Source organism: Sus scrofa, chromosome 7 (genome assembly GCF_000003025.6).
Source record: "Sus scrofa isolate TJ Tabasco breed Duroc chromosome 7, Sscrofa11.1, whole genome shotgun sequence".
In the NCBI taxonomy this organism is placed as follows: Eukaryota; Metazoa; Chordata; class Mammalia; order Artiodactyla; family Suidae; genus Sus; species Sus scrofa.
This window is the reverse complement of record NC_010449.5, coordinates 87,690,742-87,715,805: the sequence shown is the minus strand read 5'-3', so window position 1 is coordinate 87,715,805 and position 25,064 is coordinate 87,690,742. Positions and strand designations below refer to the sequence as shown.

Here is a 25,064-nt window from a genome sequence, read left to right as displayed (position 1 = left end):
AAAGACAGGCAGGCAGAGAGAAAGAGTTCTTTCTTACTCAGCTGTTCATCGTATTCAGACCTTCAGTAGACTGGATGAAGCCTCTCACACGGGGAGGGCCATCTGCCTTACTCAGTCTACCGAGGCAATGTAAACCTCCTTCGGAAACGCCCTCACAGACACATCCACACACAGTGTTTAACCAAACATCTGGGCACCCCATGGCCCAGCTGAATGGACACCTTGAGTTACCCATCATACCAGGGAGGAGGGCTGGCTGCAACTGTGGGCAACTTGTGCCTAACCTGCTAGAGCTTCTTTGGGAGCCAGAGTAACATGTACCCTAGGGAGTTATCACACTTCCAATGGGATGCAGGCCTTGGTCGAGAGCTGCTGGGGGAGTTTACGTCCAAGACATTCTGTTCTGCCCATGAACCAGCAAATAGGCTTGAAGGTTCGAAGTGGGTGCTGGCAATGGGAGTCTGGCAGGAACCCTAAAGTGATAAGATGAGGGCAAAAGCTGGGCTCAGACAGCGTCAGCTACTTCAATCAACAAAATCTGACATAGGGTGTGGCAAAGCACTTGGATAGTCAATAAATGCTTTTTTTATCCTTAATAGATTAAAAATATTTTGCATTTTTTTTTTTTTAAGGGCCGTACCTGAGGCATATGGAGATTCCCAGGCTAGGGGTCTAATCGGAGCTACAGCTGCTGGCCTACGCCAGCCAGAGCCACAGCCACAGCCACAGCAACACCAGATCTAAGCCACGTCTGCCACCTACACCACAGCTCACTGCAACGCCAGATCCTTAACCCACTGAGCGAGGCCAGGGATTGAACCCACAACCTCATGGTTCCTAGTGGGATTTGTTTTCACTGCGCCATGATGGGAATTCCCTTAATAGATTAAAAAATTTTAAGTAAATTTAGATAATAAAAATTTTAAATATAAGGAAGTCTTTATTAAGGCTTTCTTATCTCTAAGAATTTTAAAGTTGCAGATTGACTCTAAGTCCTGGATATTTTAACCTCTAGGATTTTATCTCAGAAGAGAAACTTGTGCTCTTATAACATTTTTCTGTGGGAACAACATACCAAAGAAAGAATGAGGATCCTGCAGACAGAATCTCAAGTGTCTGAGCTGTTGATGTTACAACCTGATGGCTGGAAGTCTCTCCACCTTGAATGGGTTTGGAGCCCAAAGGGAGGAAGAATCACATTATCTTAGGTGACATTGAAATTCTACCTTGCGCAAGGCTGTGCTACCTACTGTCCTCAAGAGAGAAAGCGGAGGCTCAGGGATGGAGAGGAATTTGCTCTAATCACACAGCTGGAAGAGTCACACAGAGTGGAGTCTAGGGCCACCTGATGATAAATCTGGTGCCCATTCCGTGATGCCCAGCTGTTCCCCCCAGGAAAATGACCTTTCAAAAGCACGTATGAATCAATAAGGGTATAATTATGCACCTTTACACTTCTTGTGCTGACTCACATCCAGGCCTTTGGCAATAAGTTGTTTTTCTTTGGGGGAATAGGCTGCACTGACCCTCTGACCTCTCTCCTCTCCTTTTCCTTTTCCTTTCTCCTCTGTTCCCTGGCCCTTCCCCTCCATATCCCTCCCATTTCCCCCCCTCTCTGTTGAAGGATCTGGTTTCTTATTCCTGGGTCAGCTCATGCTTGGTAACCCACACCCTCGACATATAGCTATAAAGCACTCAGGTAGCTGCAATATCTGAGTTACTGCATAAATGGGTCCATAACGCCCTCTGCTTTGGAATTGTTTTTGACCCACAGACCTTGCTGAAGGGAGGACTATGTGTCTGTGTCTGCGTCTGCTTTCATGAGCACAGGGGTGGACCCATGCCTGTGAGGGAACCAGTCTGATCATATCTGTTCTGGGAATCTAGTTCTGAGGCTGTGAGTCTGAAATAATTCCACGGTGGCCAGCCATGCTATCAAATCAAGTCTAAGCCTCAGATATGGGAGCAGAGGAACTGGGAATGAGCCAAGAGTAGGTGGGGCTTGCTGGAAAGCACACACAGGAGAACAGATGGCTCTTTGTGGAAGGAATTTAGACCCTGGAATCAAATCCCTCCTGGGCTAGACTTTCTTCCCCTTGCCCAAGACATCTATGGGATTCTTTTTTCTTTTCTTTTTTTTTCATTTTTAAAAGTTTTATTGAAGTATAGTTGATTTACAAGGTTGTGATAATTTCTGTTGTACAACAAAGTGATTCAGTTATGTATATACACACATCCATTCTCTTTCAGATTCTTTTCCCACATAGATTATCACAGAGTATGGGTAGAGTTCCCTATGCCATACAGCAGGTCCCCTTGGCCAATTACTCCATATACCTCAGTGTGCATATGTGATTCTGCTTAAAGAAACCTACCTTACAGAAAGAGACTCACAGACTTTGAAAAACTTATGGTTATCAAAGGGGCGGGGGTGGGGTGGGAGGGATAGACTGGAGGTCGGGATTGGCATATGCACACTGAGGTATATGGACTGACTGGCCAACAGGGACCTGCTGTACAGCACAGAGAACTCTATCCAGTATTCTGTGATAATCTATATGAGAAAAGAATTTGAGAGAGAGTGGATATGTGTATATGTATGACTGGGTCACTTTGTTGCACAGCAGAAATGATCACAACCTTGTAAATTAACTATACTTCAATAAAACTAAAAAAAACTAACACAATATTGTAAATCAACTATACTTTCTATAATTAAATTTAAATTAATTAAATTTTAATGAAAATTAAAAAAAAGAAACCTCCCTTTCACCTACAGCTGGGAGGGGGTGTGGGTTTCTTTCCATCCATGGTCAAGAGGGTTTGTGTACCAGTCTGTGGGCACATCTCACAGTGGTCATGAAACTGGCTCCCTGTTGACCGGAACACAGACAGCTAAGTAGGCTTGTGGAAACCCAAGCCTGTGTGTTTATTTGCAACATCGATCAAAGCCAGAGCTCCTAACTGAAACAAAACCAAACCACAGCCATCAGAAAAGACAACCATAACAGTAATGGTTACCCAGAAAAGCTGTGTTGAATAATGAGGTAGTTTCTATAGAAGAATTAAATTGCAGTTTTTATAATTTTGCTCTGATATCCCTAAGGGATGAATCATGATTTGTATGTTTCTTAAAAAAGGAGAAACAAGTAAGCAGAAAAGCCTGGAATAACAAAAGTTAAATATAAGCTCTCTTAACCCAATCAGCTTAAGACCACCCTCTGTGGCCTGACAAAGGTGTCCTGGCCCTTTGCAGGGGGAGAGGCTGCACTCAGAGGAACTGTGGAGTATTTCAGGGAAAATGGAAAAGGTTGGCTTGTTATAGGATTTTTGGGAGTAAAGTTTTGGTGAAATGGAAATAAAGATTTAAAGCAGAGCAGAGCTATGTATAAAGGTGTCAATGTCAGGTCTGGACTGTAAATTGGCCCTTGGCTCCTGTTCCTTGGAAACAAAGAAGTTATGATAAATGTGCATGTTGTCTTCAGAATCCCTTCTCTGAAGTTCTGCACCTGGGCAGGAAATCAAGGCTGCATCTTTGTGTCAAAGAGATTAAGGTCCTCCACCAGGCAAGAGTGAAATGTTGAATTCTTACTGATGCTATTTCCAATAGCACCATTTCTGGTAGTCTCTGCTTTTAGAGATCAAGGTTTTTCTGGATGAAGGAAAGCAGTAGTTACTCAAAGAAGGTTATAATGTCGAGTGTCCTTGGGAGAAATATTGTTTCCTATGACTTGGAAGCTGGCTTTATTTTTATCTGTTATCCCAGTCTGATGAATGTGGCAGGGGCAGGTTTTTACTTTCTCAGTCTGAGCTAATTTTTTACTTTCTCAAAACTTTGGGTCTCTTTGGAGGAGAATGTGATGGTTAATGGATCAGTGCTCTTCAGTGTTTCCAAAACCTGTGAAAACTTGTAGCTATGTTAAATGAAGCCAATTACAGGATTTAAGAACAGCTGGGTGGGAGCTGCCAGCTCGGCTAATGTGGCAGCTGGGATCCCGCAGCCTTGGGAGGTGGCATAACCCAGGGCATTGCTCTATCTGGAGCCTCCTGTGCCTCATCTTCCTGAGTTTTCCATATTGAGTATATCAGATGTACTATTACTGACTTCATTTTCAAGAAAGGAATTCACATCTTGTACTTAAATAAATGCATTACAGAACGAAGCATTTAATCACCACCATAAAAGGATAAGCAGTGTCACTTGCATAAATTCAAAGTAACCATAAAAGAGAAATAAGAGGGTGACTACTATCATTTTTTCTCCCTAGATGATTTCCTGTGAAATTGCCTGAGCTCAAGTCTTGCCTTGCCTTTAAAGAACAGGGTGGTGGAGAAGATGATAATAACATGTCAGAAAGGTGTTAAATCACATCCCATTCAGCACCAAATCAATGCTTCCTACTTGATATGATCAGAAAGATGAAAGAGAGTTAATAGAGAAATCACACCCTGGAATTCAAAGTTAGGGCCCTGTGTAACCCCCCAAAACATCTGTGGGGCAACAGGACTGTGTGACCCACACTCTGGGATATATGCATGTGCTCTGAGACCACTGGCTGTGCAGTCTTGGGCCCAGGAAGGAATCAAGTGTCACCATTTCCTAGGTGTGGGATCTTAGAGCAGGTATCTAACTTCTCCAAAGCTGTTTCCTTATCTGTCCAATGGGATAGCAGTTGTTATTGCCTCTCATGATTGTTCTGAGAATTTAATGAGCTGATGCATAGAAAACCATTGGTTCCATGTTTGGCAAATACAACGATGTCCATAGATGTGAGTTAGGATGCTGGACAAGCTTGTGTCATGGATTTGTTGGATCTGGCGAACAGTCATACTTGAGTAGGTTCTAGAGGTCAGACCTGGGTCACAGAGGCTATCCATCCAAACTGGCTAAGGAGGAAGAGTAGACTGAGTGTGGAGGGTCAATTCCTGTGGTGTCAAGGATGTAAGAGCGGAGACAAAGTTTAAAAAAAATATAAGAATCTCTGGCAGGTTCTTATGCTAGAACATCTGCCAAGAACAGGTGGGAGCAAGAGGGAGGCCCCCCAAACTTAGGCAAGCAGTGCTGAAATGTGTCTTGGCTGGCCCTCGATCTTTTGTGTGGGTGGGCTGTCCCAGTAAAGGAGAAACACTTTCTAGTCTTCAGCAACCCTGAAACAATTATGTCTAGAGCCCCTGGTCTTATCTCCAGAACAAGATCAGTTGGATATCATGCAGTCATTATTATTATTATTATTGTTATTATTATTATTATTATTGTTATTTTGTATGCTTGTTACATGCTGGGTACAGTGCTAGGCTTTAGGCATGGTAGCATAGAGATGTGGTTGTCCAGGAAGGCTCAGGATGTGGGGTTCTGGAGATCTGGGATTATGCAGCTGAAGCTGAGATTAGAGAGGCCAGCTGTGCTGGAAAGAGCAGATGGGCACAGGGCAGACAGAGGCCAGAGCTCACTGGGCTGTGTAGGCTCAGGTTAATAGTTTCAGGGTCTGTCCCAGATCTCTGTTGTGGGTTGAGTTGTGTCCCCTAAAAAGATATGTTCAGGTCCTAAGCCCCAGTATGTGTGACTGTGACCTTTTTTGGAAACAGAATCTTTGTAGATGTCATCAAGTTAAGGTGAGGTCATGCTGGATTAGAGTGTCCTGACCAATGACTGTCATTCTTAGAAGAGGGAAATTTGAACATATAGGGAAAATGGCCATGTGAGGCAGAGGCAGACATCAGAGGGATACAACTGCAAGCCAAGGAATGCCAAGGGACACTAGCTACCACCAGAAGCTGGAAGAGGCAAGGAGGGACTCACTCCCAGAGACCTTGGAGGAGAATGGCCTGCTGACATCTTCACTTTGGACTTGTAGCCTCCAGAACTGTGAGAAAATAAATTCCTATAGTTTAAGCCACCCAGTTTGTGATTATTTGTCATAGCAGCCCTGGGAAACTTATGTACCTTTGATCCAAGAGCATAAACCTTCAGGAGAATGGGGTGACGGAGTGGAGTGAGGTCCCAGCCTTCTGTGGCTATTGCTGATCCCTTGATATTCATGTCAGCTGTCCTCAATGTGTCTAAACATCCAAAGCACCACTTCATGGCTCTTGCCTGGACTCTGATTCTTCCCACCTGCTTGGTACCCTCCTCCCAGTTCCCATCTTTCAATAAAGGCAGTGAAAAGTAAGAGCCCTGGAGCAAAATAGGGGAGAGGGAAGGGCATGACTAAGGAAGGAGGGTTATCATGTGGGGAGAGGAGGAAGGGATGTGAAAAACAGAATTCTTTCCTGCGCAGTCAAGAGCAGACCCCTGGTTTCCCAGGCCCTAGAGCAGAAGTCACTCCCAGTGAGTGCATGATGCTAACACACCAGTTCTCTCTGCCTGGTCATCAGCACATGGCTTTAAAGATGTTTCTTGCCTGAAGGGCAGAAGAAGCTAATTGTAGTTGTTTTTCATCTACAAAAACAGCATTCCTTGGATCAGCATTCCTTGGATGTTCTTTGGTTCCCTGGCCTCCTCTGGACTCTGAATGCAGGAGAGGACTTTCTGCTTGGGCCCTGAGTCAGGGCATGGGGCCTGAGGCCTGATGATTAAATGTTCTACCTGAGATCTGATGGTCAGGGCTGGTTACTGGTCCCTTTTCTACCTGTTCTAGGAAGGTACCCCTCTCCCTCACAATAGCCTTATGAAAAGAAAAAAAAAAAAAAAAGACTCATCAGTTGAGTTTCACTTAATCTAAAAAAGTGCCTTAAAATAATCTGAGCCATGGGACAAAACCAGAAGGATTGGATCACAGATTTTTTTACATTGCATATGGTCATTGTTCTGGGCAGTTTAAAAGTCATCTGGACTCGGTGGAATCTCATGCATTTTAAGTAGTTTTCCTTAAACCCACGTGGCCATGCCAAAGACTCACTCCAAAGACTCCAAAAATTCATTTTGAATACTGTCTTCCCTCTTTCCAAGGAGTGAGGGGCCCAGATACTGTTATTCTGCTGTGCCCATATAGACATGGATCTCAAACACAAGGGTTTGGTTGGAGAGAAGCAGGAAGGTCAAGTGGAAAACAGGAATGGAGAAATCTGTTCTGTTCATGTCACAGGGGCCTCTGGGTCACTCCAGGCTGGAGCTTGGGGGAAACTGTCTCAGGAGAACTTGGCTGCAATGCCCAAGCGAAAAGAGAGACCCCAGTAAGCTTGTACCATCCCTGCCAGGTTTCAGGGAAGGGGTACAAATCACCATCCTTCTCCCTGGAGTGGAATGAGAGGTCCATGGTGGTCACTCAGGACTCCTTGGAGATTGTATCTCTTGTGCGAGGTCATGGGGTGAATGCATGCACCTGGGAAATTCTGATGACAGACTCGGGCACTTCAGGGACATGTGCCTCAGTTAGCTACCGGGGCCACAAGCATAGCCTTCCTATTTCTAGTGATCCTCCTTAGGGGCCAGTGGGGGTCTGCTGGATTATCATCCCCTGGCATGCAACTATGGCAGGGGACACAAGACACCAGAAGCTAAGTGAGCCTTGGAGTTGGAGGTGGGCAGGAGTGTCTAAGCATCAGATGAATCAAAGCTCAGAAAAATCAAGCCAAAGCCCTAAGCAAAATGGTTGGAGCAGAGTGGGAATGAGTAGCTGAAGCCAAGGGCAAGGTGATGGGAGAAACACAGAAGAATGGGAGAAACTACAGAAGGATGGGAGTTAGTGATAGGAAGAGGTACAAGAGAGTAGGTGTTAACAGCTCTGCACTGTCACCCTTGATGGCCATTGGCCTGGCTTAAGCATACAGGGACATGCACTCATTCCTACTTAGAAATCTCTAATCAAAGGCAAACTCAGACAGATGGAGACTCATCATTAAGCTAGAGTGACAACCAAAATCCCGAAGAAGCTCAGTATCACCTGCCTCTAACACTGCCTGGAAAATCTCCATGTGTAATGTCCTTTCATCCCATTGTTCTCAGTATATCCGCACCCCCTGCTTTATGAGCCACATGGGGACTCCCTCCCTCCTTTATGTGGGCTGCTAATTGTGCTTTTGTGTTTGCATAAAGCTCTGGGGCAGATGCTTTATTTGGAAACTATAACCTCGGGTAAACAGGTGCATGTACAAGTTCATCGCTTGATGCCTGGGGCTCTGTGTTGCTGCACTTGGCCCCAGCTGCGGGGTCAGTCAGGCCACAGTTAGGGAGAGGTTAAGGCCCTGGGTGTGTTAAACACTGAAATCATGAGGGTGCATTAGGGTTGGGGGAGTTGAGCTGGGAAATGAGAGCAGGATTCAGGATTCTTTTCCTCCATTTCCATCCCTAGGCTGGAGGAATTGGATGTGAAATAACTGCAGGCTCAGGGAATAAATGGTTTCTATGTTAACTTATCTTCATGAAGCATCAAGAAAGAGTCATGAAATCAGAAAAGGAGTTCTAGATCGCCCTTGGGAGACCCAGAATCCTGCTCCCTTTTTCCTTCTCTCCTGTCCCTTCCCATCCCACCCAGGAGGAAATGTTAACACTTCCCTCATCTCTCCCTGGCGCCAAGATAATTTTGGCCAGAGTAACAATCTGAAGACATAACTTTTCCCATGACTCTTTCTTGATTAAAAAAGGAAGTGAACACTTTTCATTGCTGACAATATGCTGGGCAGCATTTTAGGCATTCTGACCATTCTAGCTTATTTATTCCTTGTAACAACACTGTGATGTAGATGCTGCTATTAATCCCACTTTAGAGAGGAGGGAACTGAGACTGGAGGGCTTAATTAACTTGTACCAGATCAGAGAGTTGATAAGTGGCAGAGCCAGGATTTGAACCTCCGATCTGGGTCAAGAGTCCAAGCTCTTATCTACTCTGCCTCTAGGATGAAGAGCAAGTTCATTAACATGGTATCCAGTGTTCTCTGCCAACCTGGGCTCCATCTACCTGGTCCCCTGTGTATGCATCTCCGTGCACTTTCAGTAGAAGAGATGCTTTCTTAACTCCACTAGGATCAATTTCTGACAAAACAGTAAATGGATTAAGACTAGAATAAAATTTCATGAGAAGGATAAAGAAATTTATTAAAAATCAATAGCAAGCATATACTAAGTAACATAGGACATTCTTATTCAAGTTTTGAATAAGGCAGGGACATTTATTGTTAATGCTATCATTGAAAAAATTTGAAGATTCTAATTAATAGAATACAATAATAAAAATAAGTGACTTAAATATTGAATGAGAATGATGAAATTATCACTATTTGCTTCCGAGATCTCTTTATACCTATAAAATCTAAGAGTCTGAATGAAAAACTATTATGACTAATATGAAAATTAAGCTGGAAATAAAATGAATATGCAAAAATAAATTATTTTTTCTATCATCAGAAATGATTTAGAAAGTAAAATGGAATAAAAAAATTAGTGACAAAACTATAAAATACCTAATGAAAATTTAAATAAGAAATATAATAGCAACATGAAGAAAACTCTACACTTTTACAGAAGAATATAAATTTTATCAAAGGAATAAATGCAGGAAAATGCCATATTCTTGGATGGAAAAATGACATCATAAAGATAAAAATCCTTCTGAAACCAATATAAACATATAATACAATTCAGGTGAGAATTGTATGTTATCTTTTCTTAGAGAGGTGTGGAATTGAAAAATGTATTCTAAATTTCATATCAAATAAGAAATGTATGAAAATGCCTAAGAAGACTTTGAAAAAGAAGAAAAATAACTAGAAGGTACTTACCATACCAGATATTAAATTGTAACATAAAGTTACTGTGATTAAAACATTCAGTGGACTGGAAGAGGGAGTCCTGAAATAGATCCAAGATAAATGGGAAGTCAAAATGCAATAAGTGTAGAATTCAAATTATTGGAGCTAATACTATTCATTAAATAGTAGTGGAAGCCCCCACATTGGAAAAAAGTAGATCCCTACCTCAAATCTTATAATCAAATAAATTTCATAGGAATAATCATTGAAGAATAGCCCACAAATTGGAAGCAATCTAAATGGCCATCATCTAGTGAGTTAGTAAATAAAAAGTGGTTTATTCACACAGTGGAATACAATGCAGCGACAAAAAGGATTAGCTACTGACGTATCCGACAACCTGGGCTAGCCTCAAACACATGCTAAATGAAAGTTGCTAATCACAGAATATTACATCTTATATGATTCCATTTATATGAAATTTTTAGAAAAGGCAAAGGCTCTAGGCATCAGTGGTTTCCTGGAGGCTTAAATGGGAGCAGGGATTGACTATACATGGGAATGAGGAAAATCTGGGGGGCGATGAATGTGTTCTAAAACTAGGTTGGGGTGATAGCTGCACAACTCCATAAATTTATTATACAATTCATCAAACTGTCAAATTGGAATGAGTGATTTTTTGGTATGTAAATTATCCTCAATAAAGTATTAACCATGTTAAGAGTAAAGATGACAAAATATAAAATAATAAAATATTGAAGTAATATATTAAAAAATATTTTTTGTACCCCCTTGTGATAAGGAATACTTTCCTGAGAAGTCATAGAAGCGCCATTAAGAAAAATATACATTTGGTAGCATAAAATTAATAAAATTCATGGTGAAAGACACATTTGAAATGTGAAATGCAGATAATAGGAGTTCCTGTTGTGGCGCAGTGGTTAACGAATCCGACTAGGAACCATGAGGTTGCGGGTTCGGTCCCTGCCCTTGCTCAGTGGGTTAATGATCCGGCGTTGCCGTGAGCTGTGGTGTAGGTTGCAGACGCGGCTCGGATCCCGCGTTGCTGTGGCTCTGGCGTAGGCCGGTGGCTACAGCTCCGATTTGACCCCTGGCCTGGGAACCTCCATATGCCGCGGGAGCGGCCCAAGAAATAGCAACAACAAAAGACAAAAAGACAAAAAAAAAAAAAAAAAAAAAAAAGAAATGCAGATAATAGACTTGAATAAAGTATTTGCATCATTTATAAAAAAATGAGTAAATTTTTCTTATTAAATTTCTTAAAATTTAAAAGAGGCAAACAATCTAAGCTCAAATTAGCAAAGAACATTCACAGATGACAATACAGGTGGACAATAAAATTTGCTTAGGTAGCCATTGAAATTAAAACAAAACTTACTGATTGGCAACATTTCAACATTTGGTTATACTTAGTATTATCTGTAAGGGTGTGAGGAAATAAAGTCTGTTTTGGGGTGTGCAAATCAGTTCAACACTTTTGGAGATTAATTTGATAATAGCTATTAGAATAAAAACCCATAGGAGTTCCCATTGTGGCTCAGTGGGTTAAGAACCTGACATAGTGGTTGTAAGGATGTGGGTTTGATCCCTGGTCTCATGCAATGAGTTAAGGATCTGGCATTGCAGCATGCTGCAGTGTAGGTCACAGAATTTGCTGGCTCTGGCATAGGCCTCAGCTGCAGCTCTGATTCGACCTCTAGCCCGGGAACTTCCATACACCATAGATGTGGCCCTAAAAAGAAAAAAAAAATGTATATGCCTTTGGTAAATAATCATTTTTCTTGCAATTTGCCTTCCAGAAAAAAAGTAGCACAGATATGTTAAGACAAATGCATTAATATTAGTTTGTTGAGTTATTTGAAAGTAAGAAATAAGAACCAGGTAAATTTATGTAAATTGGGATATGTTTGAATATATTTTGCTACATCAAAATACAATGAAGACAATATAATATTATACAGCCTTAAAAAGAAATACAAACATTTATCTGTTTAAAATTGGAAACCTGTATATTCTTGTATTAGTTTTCTATTGCTGCATAACAAATTATCACAAATTAAAGCAGAAGTCTAGCATGGCTGGCTTCTGGCCTCAGGTTATACAAGGCTGAAATTGATGTATTGACTGGAATGGGTTTCCATCTGGAAGCTCTGTTGACCAACCAACCAACCAACCAACCAACCAACAAACAAACAAAACCCCAACAACATCCATCCTCCTGCTTCTTTTTGGTAGAATCCAGTTCTTTGCAGTTGTAGGCCTGAGGTCCCCATTTCCTTGCTAGCTGTGAACTGGAGGTTGCTCTCAGATCCTGGAGGCCACTTGCATCTCTTGTCACAGGCTCCCTTCCTTCTTTAAGCGGAAGAGTATTGTCAAATTCTTCTCACAATCTGAATCTCTGACTTCTGTCTTTGAACTTTAGAACCAGATTTGAAGAACCTACTCATGTGGTTAGGCCAGTTGCACTTGGATAATCTTTCTGTCTTAAGGTAAACCTTTATTACATCTGCAAAATCCCTTCATAGTAATTCATAGACTTGTGTTTGATTAAATAATTTGCAGAAGGTGTGAATACACTAGGGCCTAAGAGTACTGGGGACCACTGTAGAATTCTGCCAACCACAATGATATACTGCAAGTGAAAAAGCTACGCCTGGATCAAAAGATTGAGCATTGAAATCCCATCAGACAATGTTTTAATTTTTTGCTTTCAACAGTAACACATATTGTAAAGAATTTAAGAGGAGAAAAATAGTGTGTTATATTTGCCATTTCCAATTTCTTTCTATTATTATTTCCCTTGCAACTGATAAGTTTCCTTTAGTGCTTTTTCTTAGATCGAATCTTCTGGCAACAAGTTCTCTTTGTTTTTCTTCATCTGAAAATGTATTTGGCCTTTATTCTTGAAGGATATTGTCACTGGATATGGAATTATAGGTGGACAACTTTTTCTAGAACTTAACAGTGTCGTTTCACTGTCTCCTGGCCTCCATGTTTTTTAATGAGAGATTTGCTGTAATTTGAATTGTTGTTCCCTTATATCAGGATTCTAGACTTCAGTACTATTGACATTTGGGCTGAAAGATTCTTTGTTTTGGGGCTGTCTTATGTACTATAGGATGTTTAGCAGCATCTTTGGCTTACTGGATGCCATTGGCATCCTATTCTCAATATGACAAATAAAAATGTCTTCAGACATTACCAGCCCTGTGAGGCAAAATCACCCCAGGTGAGAATTACTGTCACGTCCTTTATATAATGTGCAATTTAAAATAGTCCTCCCTCCCTTCCTTTTTCCTCCCTTCCTTTCTCCTCCTCTCTTTTTCTTTCTGATTTTCAGGGATTATAGTGTATCCGGTCATGGTTTTCTTTCAGCTTATCCTATTTGAGGCTCACTGAATTCATTGAATCTATAGATTCATGCCCTACAAATTTTGGAATCATTCAGCCATTACTTTTTCATTTTTTTTTTTTCTGCACTAGTTTCTTTCCTTTCTCCTTTTGGGGCAAAAATGATAGATTTTTTTAGAACTTTTGATACTGTTCCACAGCTGAACACTTTTTTCCCCCCAATTTTTGTTCCTCCATTATTCAGATTAAATAATTCCTGTTAATTTATCTTCTAGTTCATTGACTCTTTCTTGAAGTATTATTCTTCTGCTGAGCCTGTCTAGGAAATTTTAAATTTCAATTGTTATGTTTTTCAGTTCTAAAATTTTTATTTGGTTCTATCTTGTAATTTCTATTGTTTTGCTGAAAATGTCTCTCCTTTCATTCACTTAAAGAGTGTTTTCCTTTACTTCATGGAACATGGTTACAGTAGCTATTTAAAAATCTTTGTCAAATAATCTCAACATCTAAATTACCTAGATTTGGCATCTGTTGTCTTTTTTTGAGAGTTAATGAGATTTTCATAGTTTTCTGTTGAGTAATTTGAAATGCTGTCAGTAATTTAACAAATTACCACAAATTTAATGGCTTAAGACAACACAAATTTATTCTCTTACAGTCATGGAGGTCAGAAGTCTAAGATAAAGGTGTTGGCAGGGCTGTGTTCCTCCTGGAGGCTTTAAGAGAGAATGTATTTCTTGTATTTTCCATCTTCTGGAAATTCCTATACCCTGTGGCTTGTGGTTTCTTTCCCCTCCTTCAAAATAAATCACTTCAACCTCTGGTTTTGTCATCCTTTTTGTCTGATCCCAATCTTCCTGCTCTTTTTATGTAAAGACACTTGTGATTTCATTGAGCATAACCAGAGAATCCAGATAATTTCCTATCTCAAGATCCTAAACTCCACCACATTTGTGAAGTCCCTTTTACCATGTGAGAATGTTACCATCCCTTTTACTTCATATTCATAGGTTCTGGGGATTAAGACGTGACCATCTTTTGGGAGGGCATTATTGAGCCTTTCACAGATTGCATCCTGCACATATTGGGTATTGTGTTATGAGATTCTGAGTTCTGTTAAAATCCTCTGGAGAACGCTGTGGGTTTTTTTTTTTGGTTTGTTTTTTAAAGCAGGAGATCAGTTCTGTAAGGTTCAGATTGCAAATCCTCTGTTCTATAGGCTTTGGTTCCAATGTCAATTTAGTTTTCAAAGGCTTTGTAGCACTAGTTGGGTCTGCCCACATAGAGGCCAGTCTGGGATCTGAGGGATAGTCTATATGTACTTCAGTGCTTGGAGACTTTGCTATGCTGCTTTGATGGACAGTTTGAGTGTCAGCTTAGAATTTCATATTTAGATTTAGAGGATGGCTTTTCCCAGCCACTTTCAGTTTGTGATTGCCCCAGACTCTCTGGCCAGGTCTCTCTCTCTCTCTTTTTTTTTTTTTGGTTCTTTGGTTGGAAATCTGAGATTTTAGTCTTCCTGCACAATTCCACACTTTATATGAATGGATGAACCATAGGGCAAAATAGATAAAAGAGAAACAGAAAAATAACAAGATTCCTTCCATACTTTTCACACCAAAGAGGCCCATTCCTTATAAATTGGTGCAGCCACTATGGAAAACAGTAAGGAGGTTCCTTAAAAAACTAAAAATAGAGGAGTTCCTGCTGTGGTGCAGTGGGTTAAGAATCCAACTGCAGTGGTTCAAGTCATGGAGGTGTGGGTTTGATCCCTGGCCTGGTGCTGTGGCTCTTATTCAATCTCTGGTCTGGGAACTTCCATATGCCATGGATGTAGCCATTAAAAAAAAAAAAAAAAAAACTAAACTAAAAATAGAGTTACCATATGATCCTGAAATCCTACTCCTGGGCATCTATCCAGAGAAAACTCAAATTCAAAAAGATAATGCACCCCAATGTTCATGGTAGCACTATTTACAATAGCCAAGACATGGAAGCAACCTAAATGTCCATCAACAGAGGAATGGATAAAGAAGATACTCAGCCATAAAAAGAACAAAATAATGCCATTTACAGCAACATGGATGAACCTAGAGACTTCACTTAATAAAGTAAGTCAGACAGAGAAAGACAAATATCATATGATATCACTTATATGTGGAATTTAAAATATGATACAAATAAACATTTATAAAACAGAAACAGACTCAAAGACATAGAAAACTAACTTATGGTTACCAAAGGAGAAAGCAGGAGAAGGAGACTGGGAGTTTGGGATTGGCATATTCACACTGTGGTACATGGAATGGATGGTCAATGAGCACCTGCCATGTAGCACAGGGAACTCTACTCAGTATTCTGTGATAACCCATACGGGAAAAGAATCAGAAAAAGAATATCTATTCTCACATATCTAAATCTATCTGAATCACTTCTGGCCAGAAGGAGAAAATTTCCCCCATCTTCTGGCCAGAAGAAGAAAATTTCCTTTGGAGATATATATATATATATATATATATTTTTTTTTTTTTTTTTTTCCATTTGTGTCTGCCATCCAGCTCTGGGATTTAGGCCCCCTAAATCTAAGTCTAAACTGAGAATTGGGAGTTAAAAAATTAAACCAGGAAATCCACTGCTATATTGGTTCTGTGAGTTTTCTTTTTCCCTCCTGGCACACCTGCTCATGGAGCTTGCCTTCTATTGTGTGGGAGACAGGCACGAATAAACAAATGAGATAATTGCAGGGGGTGATAAGCGATAGGGAGAAATAAAAGAGGGTATTGGATAGATGCTGGGGGTGGGAGTTGCTTTAGTCAGGATGGTCAGGGAAGTTGTTGGTGGAGGTCATGTGTGAGCTAAGTCCTGAGAAAGAGCAGATACACATTCATTCATCCACAGGTCACCTACCAGTTTGGAATTTTCCTCTTGCTTAGCATACGCATTGTTTCAACCGAAACAATTAGGAGTGTAAATAAAACTTTCAGAGAAGTGTTTAAAAAAAATTAGAATGATTTATTTTTATTATTAAAGGGGTCCTAGGGATCACACTGATTTGTTTTAGCCAGTTTTTTTTTTAATCATCAAAGGTTAATTTAAAGAACTTAGTATAATTTAATTTGTCTCCTAGGTCCATGTTTTCATAGTTTAACCCACAAAAAACAAACAACCCCCCCCAAAACTCCCACCCTTAATTAATTAAGTGGTTTCTCATGGGATTGCAGTGTTCATAGATGAGGTTGTTATAATTCCAGACAAAAGATAAAGATATTTTACTTTTTTTTAAAAGATTGCTTGTATAGCCTTATGAGAGATAAACATGTTGGTTTGTTAGAATTTTTTTTAAATTAAAAAGAACATTATACAAACTTAGTTAAAATTACACTAAAAATTTGTAACTGTCCCTGCCTGTGATGTCAAGGATTTTTCTCTTCACCATTATGTTTTCAAAAACCAGAACAGCACTTGGCACTAAGTATTAGATATTTGTCAAATGAATAAATGCTTCTAGGGAAGTTTTTCTGATCTGGTGGAATAATAAGGCTTTAATTAAAACCAACACAATTCATTAGTATTCAGAGTTTTTTTTTTTTAGGTGGTTAGTTAACAGTGAAGCTTGAATAATATGCATCTTGGAATTTGGAGCATGAGCTCCTGAATAAATACTATCACATATACTCTTTATTGTGGACTCACTCTGTGCCAGGAGCTTTCATATTTTAAATCTTCAGCAACTCTGCCTTTTTTGAAGATGAGAAAACTGATGGAGAGGGGGTAAATTCAAGGTCATGTAACTGGTGAGTGGATCTCAATCTGCCCTACTCTGAAACTTTTGCTCTTAAAGTCATGCTGTGGAAAGGCAGGGAAGCATGGGATTAGTTTCTGAGTCTCTGGAGTTTGGTTTCCTGGTTTTGAATCGTGGCTCTGCTGTGTGACATTGGACAAGTGTTCAAACATTCTCTGTCTCAGTTTCATCCTTTCTAAAATGAGCACAACCATAGCCCTCCCCCAGTAGAGTTAGGATAATTCAGTTTTAATGGAAAGCATATAGTTCACAGGATTAACTTCCTGTCATCATTTCTGAGCACAGAGAGTTTGGATATTTGGTCTTTGATGCTGGTGGGAGTACCAAGCTGGTGCCAGAATAGTCTTGACTGCCTGGGCTAGCTGCCCTTCTGCCTCTGCAGTAACTCTGGCAACAGCCTAGCCCTATGCAATAGACTGCAGTTGATGTCAAACACTACACTTGCCTGGTCTGCTGGTTTGGGTTGTGTGTCAAGTTGGCAGCTAATTTTCTCGGAGCAGTTGGTTGGAATGGGACTCAGAGGCTGTGCCTGTAGTCATAAAACACACAGACTCAGCTTAAATGGCCATCATCTCTCCTCGTCATGTGTATGGATTGCTGCAGCTTTATTGATCGGGCAGCAGTCTCCTGCTCTCAGAGAAAACCCTATGCTTAACCCACACAGACTAGCTTTGCTGTTTTGTGCTCTCTTTTGTTTTGGCATTTTAACAAAGTCTGTGAATTAACAATATTCCAGGGAGTGGTTTATAGTGGTTGTCTGTCAGTGAATCAGTTGTGCTCTATGAATCAAGAACTGAAACAACTGAGTTTTTAAGATGCCATTGCCTCTACACCTCCCACCGCCCCAAGCCCCTGTAGGAACATCTTTCTGAAACATCAATCTGCTTGTGTCGCTTTCTTGCTTAAAAATCTTCAGTGGCAAGGAAACTTTTACGGGCGATAGAGATATTGATTATCACGCTTGTGGTGGTAGTTAAATGTCAAAACTCCTCAAATTTTACATTAACATCGCATCTCTAAAATCGGTGCAGTGTCATATGTAAATTACACCTCAATAAAATAACAGTAGTCAGGAGCTCAAACATTTGCATGCACTGTTCTTTCTTCCAGGAAATCTCTTCTCAGCCCTTTCAGGTAAGATAATTTCCCTCTTTCCCTTCCTTTCCAGATCTCCTATGTGCCAGGCACTGTGCTGTGCCTGAGAGCCATAGAGGTGGAGAAGACACAGCTCAGCCTTCCTGGGTCACACTGAGCAAGCCTATTTCCTCCCTGGACAGAACATTTTTGCCTACAGTGAATCTTTTCTTTTTCTTCTTCTGGCACATGGGATCTTCAGATCAGAGGGAAAGGAGGGAAGGCATGAGTAGGTAGAAGGGCCTGGATACTGGCAGGTGATGTAAATATGATCCCCAAAGCTCTTCTCTTTTAAATTTTAAAAACTTTTTATTTATTTATTTATTTATTTATTTTCTGCTGTACAGCATGGGGACCAAGTTACACATACATGTATACATACTTTTTCCTCCCATTGTTGTGTTGCGATACAAGTATCTAGACGTAGTTCTCAATACTACTCAGCAGGATCTCATTGTAAATCCATTCTGAGAGCAATATATTGCATCTGTTAACGCCAAGCTCCTGATCCCTCCCACTCCCTCCCTCTCCCCCCGGGGCAGCCACAGTCTATTCTCCAAGTCTATGACTTTCTTTTCTGTGGAGATGTTCATTTGTGCTATATATTAGATTCCAGTTATAAGTGATATCATATGGTATTGGTCTTTCTCTTTCTGACTTATTTCACTCAGTATGAGAGTCTCTAGTTCCATCCATGTGGCTGCAAATGGCATTATTTTGTTCTTTTTTATGGCTGAGTAGTATTCCATTGTGTATATATACCATATCTTTCTAATCCAATCATCTGTCAATGGACATTTGGGTTGTTTCCATGTCTTGGCTATTATGAATAGTGCTACAATGAACTTGTGGGTGCATGTGTCTTTTTTAAGGAAAGTTTTGTCTGGATATATGCCCAAGAGTGGGATTGCTGGATCACATGGTAGTTCTATGTATAGATTTCTAAGGTACCTCCATACTGTTCTCCATAGTGGCTGTACCAGCTTACATTCCCCCCGACAGTGCAGGAGGGTTCTCTTTTCTCCACACCCCATCCAGCACTTGTTATTTGTGGATTTATTAATGATGGCCATTCTGACTGGTGTGAGGTGGTATCTCATGGTAGTTTTGATTTGAATTTCTGTAATAATCAGGGGTGTTGAGTATTTTTTCATGTGCTTGTTGGCCATCTGTATTTCTTCCTTGGAGAACAGTCTATTCAAGGCTTTTACCCATTTATCCATTGGGTGGTTGGCTTTTTTGCTATTGAGTTATATAAGTTGCTTGTATATTCTAGAGATTAAGCCCTTGTCTGTTGCATCATTTGAAACTATTTTCTCTCATTCTGTAAGTTGTCTTTTTGGTTTCTTTTTGGTTTCCTTTGCTGTGCAAAAGCTTGTCAGTTTGATTAGGTCCCACTGGTTTATTTTTGCTCTTATTTCTGTTGCTTTGGGAGAATGACCTGGGAAAATATTTATGAGGTTGATGTCAGAGAATGTTTTGCCTATGTTCTTTTCCAGAGGTTTGATGGTGTCTTGTCTTATATTTAAGTCTTTCAGCCATTTGGAGTTTATTTTTGTGCATGGTGTGAGGGTGTGTTCTGGTTTCATTGATTTGCATGCAGCTGTCAGTTTTCCCAGCAATTTTTGCTGAATAGACTATCTTTTTCCCATTTTATGGTCTTGCCTCCTTTGTCAAAGATTAATTGACCATAGGTGTCAGGGTTTATTTCCGGATTCTCTATTCTGTTCCATTGGTCTGTATGTCTGTTTTGGTGCCAGTACCACACTGTTTTGATGATTGTGGCTTTGTAATTTTGCTTGAAGTCTGGGAGAGTTATGCCTCCTGCTTGATTTTTGTTCCTCAGGATTGCTCCCAAAGCTCCTCTTTTGTGCCTCCTTCCAAAAAGTCTCCCATCCTCCCTCCAATAAATAGAAGCAGGAGAGCAGAACAGTAAAGAGTTCGGACTCTGGAGACAGTCTGGCCATCTTGGTCCTTACTAAGCTATGTGACTTTGGGGAAGTAACTTAACCTTTTTGTACCTTGGTTTCCTATTGGTAAGATAAAGAGGACCATAACAGTTTCCACCCCAAAGGATTAAGTGGATTAATATATGTAAAGTACCAATGGCAGTATATGGCTTGTAATAAAGGTTATATAAGTATTGCTACTATCATTATTGCCCACTGAATATACTGAGATGAGCAAGATCCTGCTTTTTTTTTTTTCTGGTGGAAAATTTCAGATAATCGACAAGTGAACAAATCAATACCAAGATGATGCCACTTTGTGATAACTGCTATGAAAGGGACAGAGAAGGTAATATGCTAGGGAGTACTTATTTTTGGAGGAAAGGACTTTCTGGTTGTCATGGTGGGGAGTGGGCTTCTGTGAGGAGGGTACATGGCTGAAGCCTGAGTGAGGAGAAGGAGCCAGATACATAAAGACCGGAGGAGGGGTATTCCAGGAAGAGAGAACAGCCAGTGAGGAGGCCATGAGCTTAGTATGTTTAAGTAATAGAAAGGAGCAGAGAGAAGCTGGGAGATGGGGTTAGGGGACTGGTGGAGTCTTGATCATGCCAGTACCTGTCAGCTATGGCAAGAAGCTTAAATTTCATCCCAATTGCTTTGGAAGCCACTGGAGAACCTTAAGCAGGGTTTAATCCTACCAGATCATGAATCACTTCAGCTTCCAGTTGAAGCCATACTAAGTACACTGTCTTCTGGGTTGTTTTTGCAGATGTTGTCTGTTTCATAGTAGTATTATAATACCATTTCCCTCAGGAGAGTGGCCCACCCAGGCCTGCCCCGTCCTCAAAGTCCTTCCAGCCCATCCTCCTGTCCCCCATCCCATCCAAACTGACACCTCCCATGTCCACTTTCCCCTTACCTTCCTAAGTGATTGTTCAGCTCCAATTTGGGGGAAAGGTTTCCAGTCTGTCCAAAATAACTGAAAAGAGGGAAATACAGGTACACGTAGGTGACTATTTTCATCTGCAGAATTAGCCATCATGCAAACTAGTTGGGGAAAGTGTTGGGCAAAAGGACCATTTTTTGTGGCTTTCTCAGATTCTGCCGTACTTCTGATGTGGAAGTCTCTTCCTCTGGTCGTCTTTTTAGTATAGATGGTCCCAGACTTAGGATGATTCAACTTAATGATTTTTTCAACTTTACTACAGTGCAAAAGTGATATACGTTCAGTAGAAACTGTATTTTGAATTTTGGATTTCCATCTTCAAAGTGAAATATGGTACCATCTCTGTGATGCTGGTTAGTCAGCTAGGCAATCATGAGGGTAAACGACTGATATATTTGCAACCATTCTATACCCAGACAACCACGCTGTTTTCACTTTCAGTACAGTATTTAACATATTATATGAGTTATTCAACACTTTATTATAAAATAGGCCTTGTTTTAGGTGATTTTGCCCAACTGTAGGCTGATGTAAGTGTTCTGAGCACATTTTTTGTTGTTGTCTTTTCAGGGCCACACCCATGGTACATGGAGATTCCTAGGCTAGGGGTTGAATCAGAGCTGTAGCCACTGGCCTGCACCACACCCACAGCAATGGCAGATCTGAGCCACACCTGCAACCTATACCACAGCTCACGGCAATGCCAGATCCTTAGCCCACTGAGTGAGGCCAGGGATCAAACCTGTGTCCTCATGATACTAGTCAGATTTGTTTTTGCTGAACCACGGTGGGAACTCCATTTGGAGCACATTTAAGGTAGGTGAGGGTAAGCTATGCTGTTAAGTAGGTCAGGAGTATTAAATACACTTTCGATTTATGATATTTTCAATTTACAATAGATTTTTTGGGATGTAACCTTGCTATAAGTCAAGGAAGAGCTGTACTTTGATGTGGCTTTGCCTTTATCTCTGCTTGTCTTGGAATTTGCATTTCATCCTGGAGATATTGGTTCCAGTGTATGTCTGAAAACCATAGCAATGGTCCTCAAATCAAGCCAGCCAGTGTCTATGTGAGAAAATACACTCTATCATCATTTCTCTAGTCATTTGGCAATTGAGTGTATTGATTACATGGGATTTCTGATCACTTGTCTAATACAGATAACACTAAACTGATTCCCGAAGATCCAATGGATCTTTACGGCTTTTAGCAATTCCAATTCCAATTCCAATTTGTGTAAAAAGCAAATATCGGGTATGCTAGAGCCTGAATAAGAATGTTCTGTGGTTAAGAAAGTTTGACTTGAGGGGTGGAGAAATGTGGTTTTGAATCTCAGCTTCACTGACTAACTTTGTGGCTTTAGGGAAGTTGCTTAAGTTCTTTGTGCTTCTGTGGGATTGATAATTACACTTGGCAATCACCAATGTGATTGTTCTGCATGTGATAGTTATGTAACTGTCTGATGGCACGTACTAGGTACTCTACACATTTTATTTCCATTCCTGGCTGGAACTGAATGTCGAATGCTATACAATAACCTAATTTAGGGTGAAAATGACTTAAAGTCAAAGATTACCTTCTCTTAAGAGCTTCAGCCCCCTGTGCTATCCCATCCTACTTTCCTTTATCTTCTCATTAAATAATATTCTTCATTAGATGGGATCCAGCATCCATAAAGGTGCTGGCTGCTCAGGCAGTTTATACTTTAGGGAGAAGCCCATGGAGGAGATTTTAATTCAGGGGCCAAAAGGAGTCTTACAGTAGTGATAATGGAAGAAAAGCTTTTTCTAAGATAGTTCTCCAAATCTGTGACATTTCTATGTAGCTCATTAGAAGGCAGTTCAGGGAGTTCCCATTGTGGTGCAACAGAATCGGTGGCATCTTGGGAATGCAGGGACTCAGGTTTGATCCCCGGCCCAGCACAGTGGGTTAAGATCTGGCATTGCCGCAGCTGTAACTTAGGTTGAGAGTGTGGCTGGGACCTGATTCCTGGCCTGGGAACAGAGCAGCCAAAAATGGGGAAAAAAATAAAAATAAAAAGACGGTTCAGACCACTCCTGCATGGGCCAGTCTCTCAGCACTGAGCTTCTTCTTAAAAAAAAAAAAAAAGTATTGGAGTTAACTGACCTACAATGTTGTAAACACTGCTGTATAAAATAGAGATTAATAAGAACCTACTGTTGGAGCATAGGAAAATCTACTTCAAGTTTATAATAACCTACATTGGAAAAAAGGATGGATATATTTATATGTATGACCATTGAACCTTCTGAGCCGACTGGCGTGCCCAGTGTGGGATTCAGCTTGAGTTGTAGACATTGAGCAGAGTGCAGATGGGCTCGGACCAGCCATCCCCATCTGAAGCTGGGGGAGACTTTTCCTATCTTCAGCTCACGGAAGAGGTGACAAGATGGGGTGGGTGGCCAGGAGGTTCTCTGTGTTCGTTGCATCAAAGAAGGTGAAGATGATGATGGGATAGGGTCTCTAAGACCATGCATGTGTGGTGTCTTCTCTGTCAGCTCTGTAGCTATGTCACTGTAGGGGGGCATACTTCAGATATGATTACATAGTGTTCTGGCATGAAAGAAGCAAGTCTAGACAAGTGTAACTTCCAATAAATTATTTGTCATATCAAATGTAATGTGGTCTATTCTGTCATCTTGCCCCCACTAGTCAAAATAAAATAAAAATTCCCTGTCATTGACACCCCGTAAGCTGATCTATTGGGTGTTTAAGTAAAGAGAGCACACGTTTCTTTATTTCCTAGTAAATGCCCATCTGATTTGCTTTTCCCTGTATCCCTGTGATGTTGGTGATAATTACCTCCCCTTGACAGATGAGGAATCTAAGGTTTAGAAAGTTTAAGCCATTTGTCCAGGATCATGTGAATAGAAAACAGAGGTCAAAATTCAAAATTGCATCTGTCTGACTGCAGAGACCATGAATTTCCACTCACTGAATTACTTTTCCTACTGATGATGGGCACTTTGGCAAGTCACCTTCCTTTTCAAGGGCTTTCGGGGGCTGTAGTTAATGGGACTTTGTGACTGGTATGTGCTTCTTTGGGGCAACAGAGATAAATGAGAGGTGTATATTCTTTGTGCATTATGAGTTCACAATGTTGTGAATGTTAGGTGTTCTATACACTTCATAAAAGATGAAGGTAACTATAGTAACTTCTTAACAAGACCAGAGATAATGTTAAGAGATACTTATGGTATTGGAATTATTTTTTTTTTTTTGGCCCCAGGCAGTTATTTATTGCTTTTGGTGTTAAGCAAGTTGTGAACATAAGATGTGTAGAAATGATGAGCAGATGACAGTGTCAACATTTTCAAAGGCCAGGAGGAAAATTCAATTTGTGTTCCATCCTGTCCTTGGCAAATAGTCAGTTTCCTCCCCCTCTGTTTTCCTGTTAATCACAAGTGAATGTGAATCTGGCTTGTTTACTTCTTTGATCCGTTTGTTCACTGACATCCACACAGCTTTGGGACTGGGGTTTTCATTTCCTTTGTCATCTTGATGAATGCCTGTACAATTACATAGCAAAATGGCTGTGAAGTACAACGAAACCGATTCCACATTGGAGCTTAGTCTGTGGGGAAGGCTAGATGACAACCTACCAGAAAGGAAATAACCTATGATGGAATCAACCATATTGTGCAAAGAGTTTTGAAGAAATTTGCTTCAAAGTTTTGACTTTGATAACAAGTCATCAATCTTAAGCTAGATATTAAAACTAGGTGTAAGGGCACCAAATGAGAGCTATTTATACGTTGTTATTGAACACTTTTCCTGACGTGTCTGTGTAATTAAGGCCAAAACATTTTCTGTCCAAAGATTTGGTCAATTGCTTCGATTTTCCATTTGATATATCAGTAGTTCACAGTAGAAAAGAAAATTACAGTGTCTGGGTAGTTCAAGCAAAAACTGACTTTCCCCTGTTTATCTAGGTAATTTAATCCCAATCTGTATGATCAGGATTACATGGTAGTCATAGCTATTTGTTAGCTAATTTTCAGTCTTCGGTTTACCCAAAGGCCACCTCCTCAGATTAGGTAAAATCCTCATGGTAGTTACTCCAAATGATACTTTCTCCATTGCTTTTATAGGATTCTATATTTGCAATGTCTGTCTCTTTCCTAGAGTAGGAACTCCTGAGAACAGGATCTAC

General features: G+C 40.5%; 1 protein-coding gene across 4 annotated transcripts in view; it reads left to right on the top strand.

Annotated features, from left to right (window-relative positions):
- Positions 1 to 25,064, top strand: part of SV2B (synaptic vesicle glycoprotein 2B) — a 202,868-nt gene that overhangs the window by 51,442 nt on the left and 126,362 nt on the right. The window contains exon 2 of one of the 4 annotated variants that reach the window (XM_021099374.1): positions 18,030 to 18,252. The exons of the other annotated variants lie outside the window; for them this stretch is intronic. The gene's annotated coding sequence lies outside the window, so the exon portion shown is untranslated. The remainder of the gene's footprint in view (positions 1 to 18,029; positions 18,253 to 25,064) is intronic. 4 annotated transcript variants of the gene reach the window in all.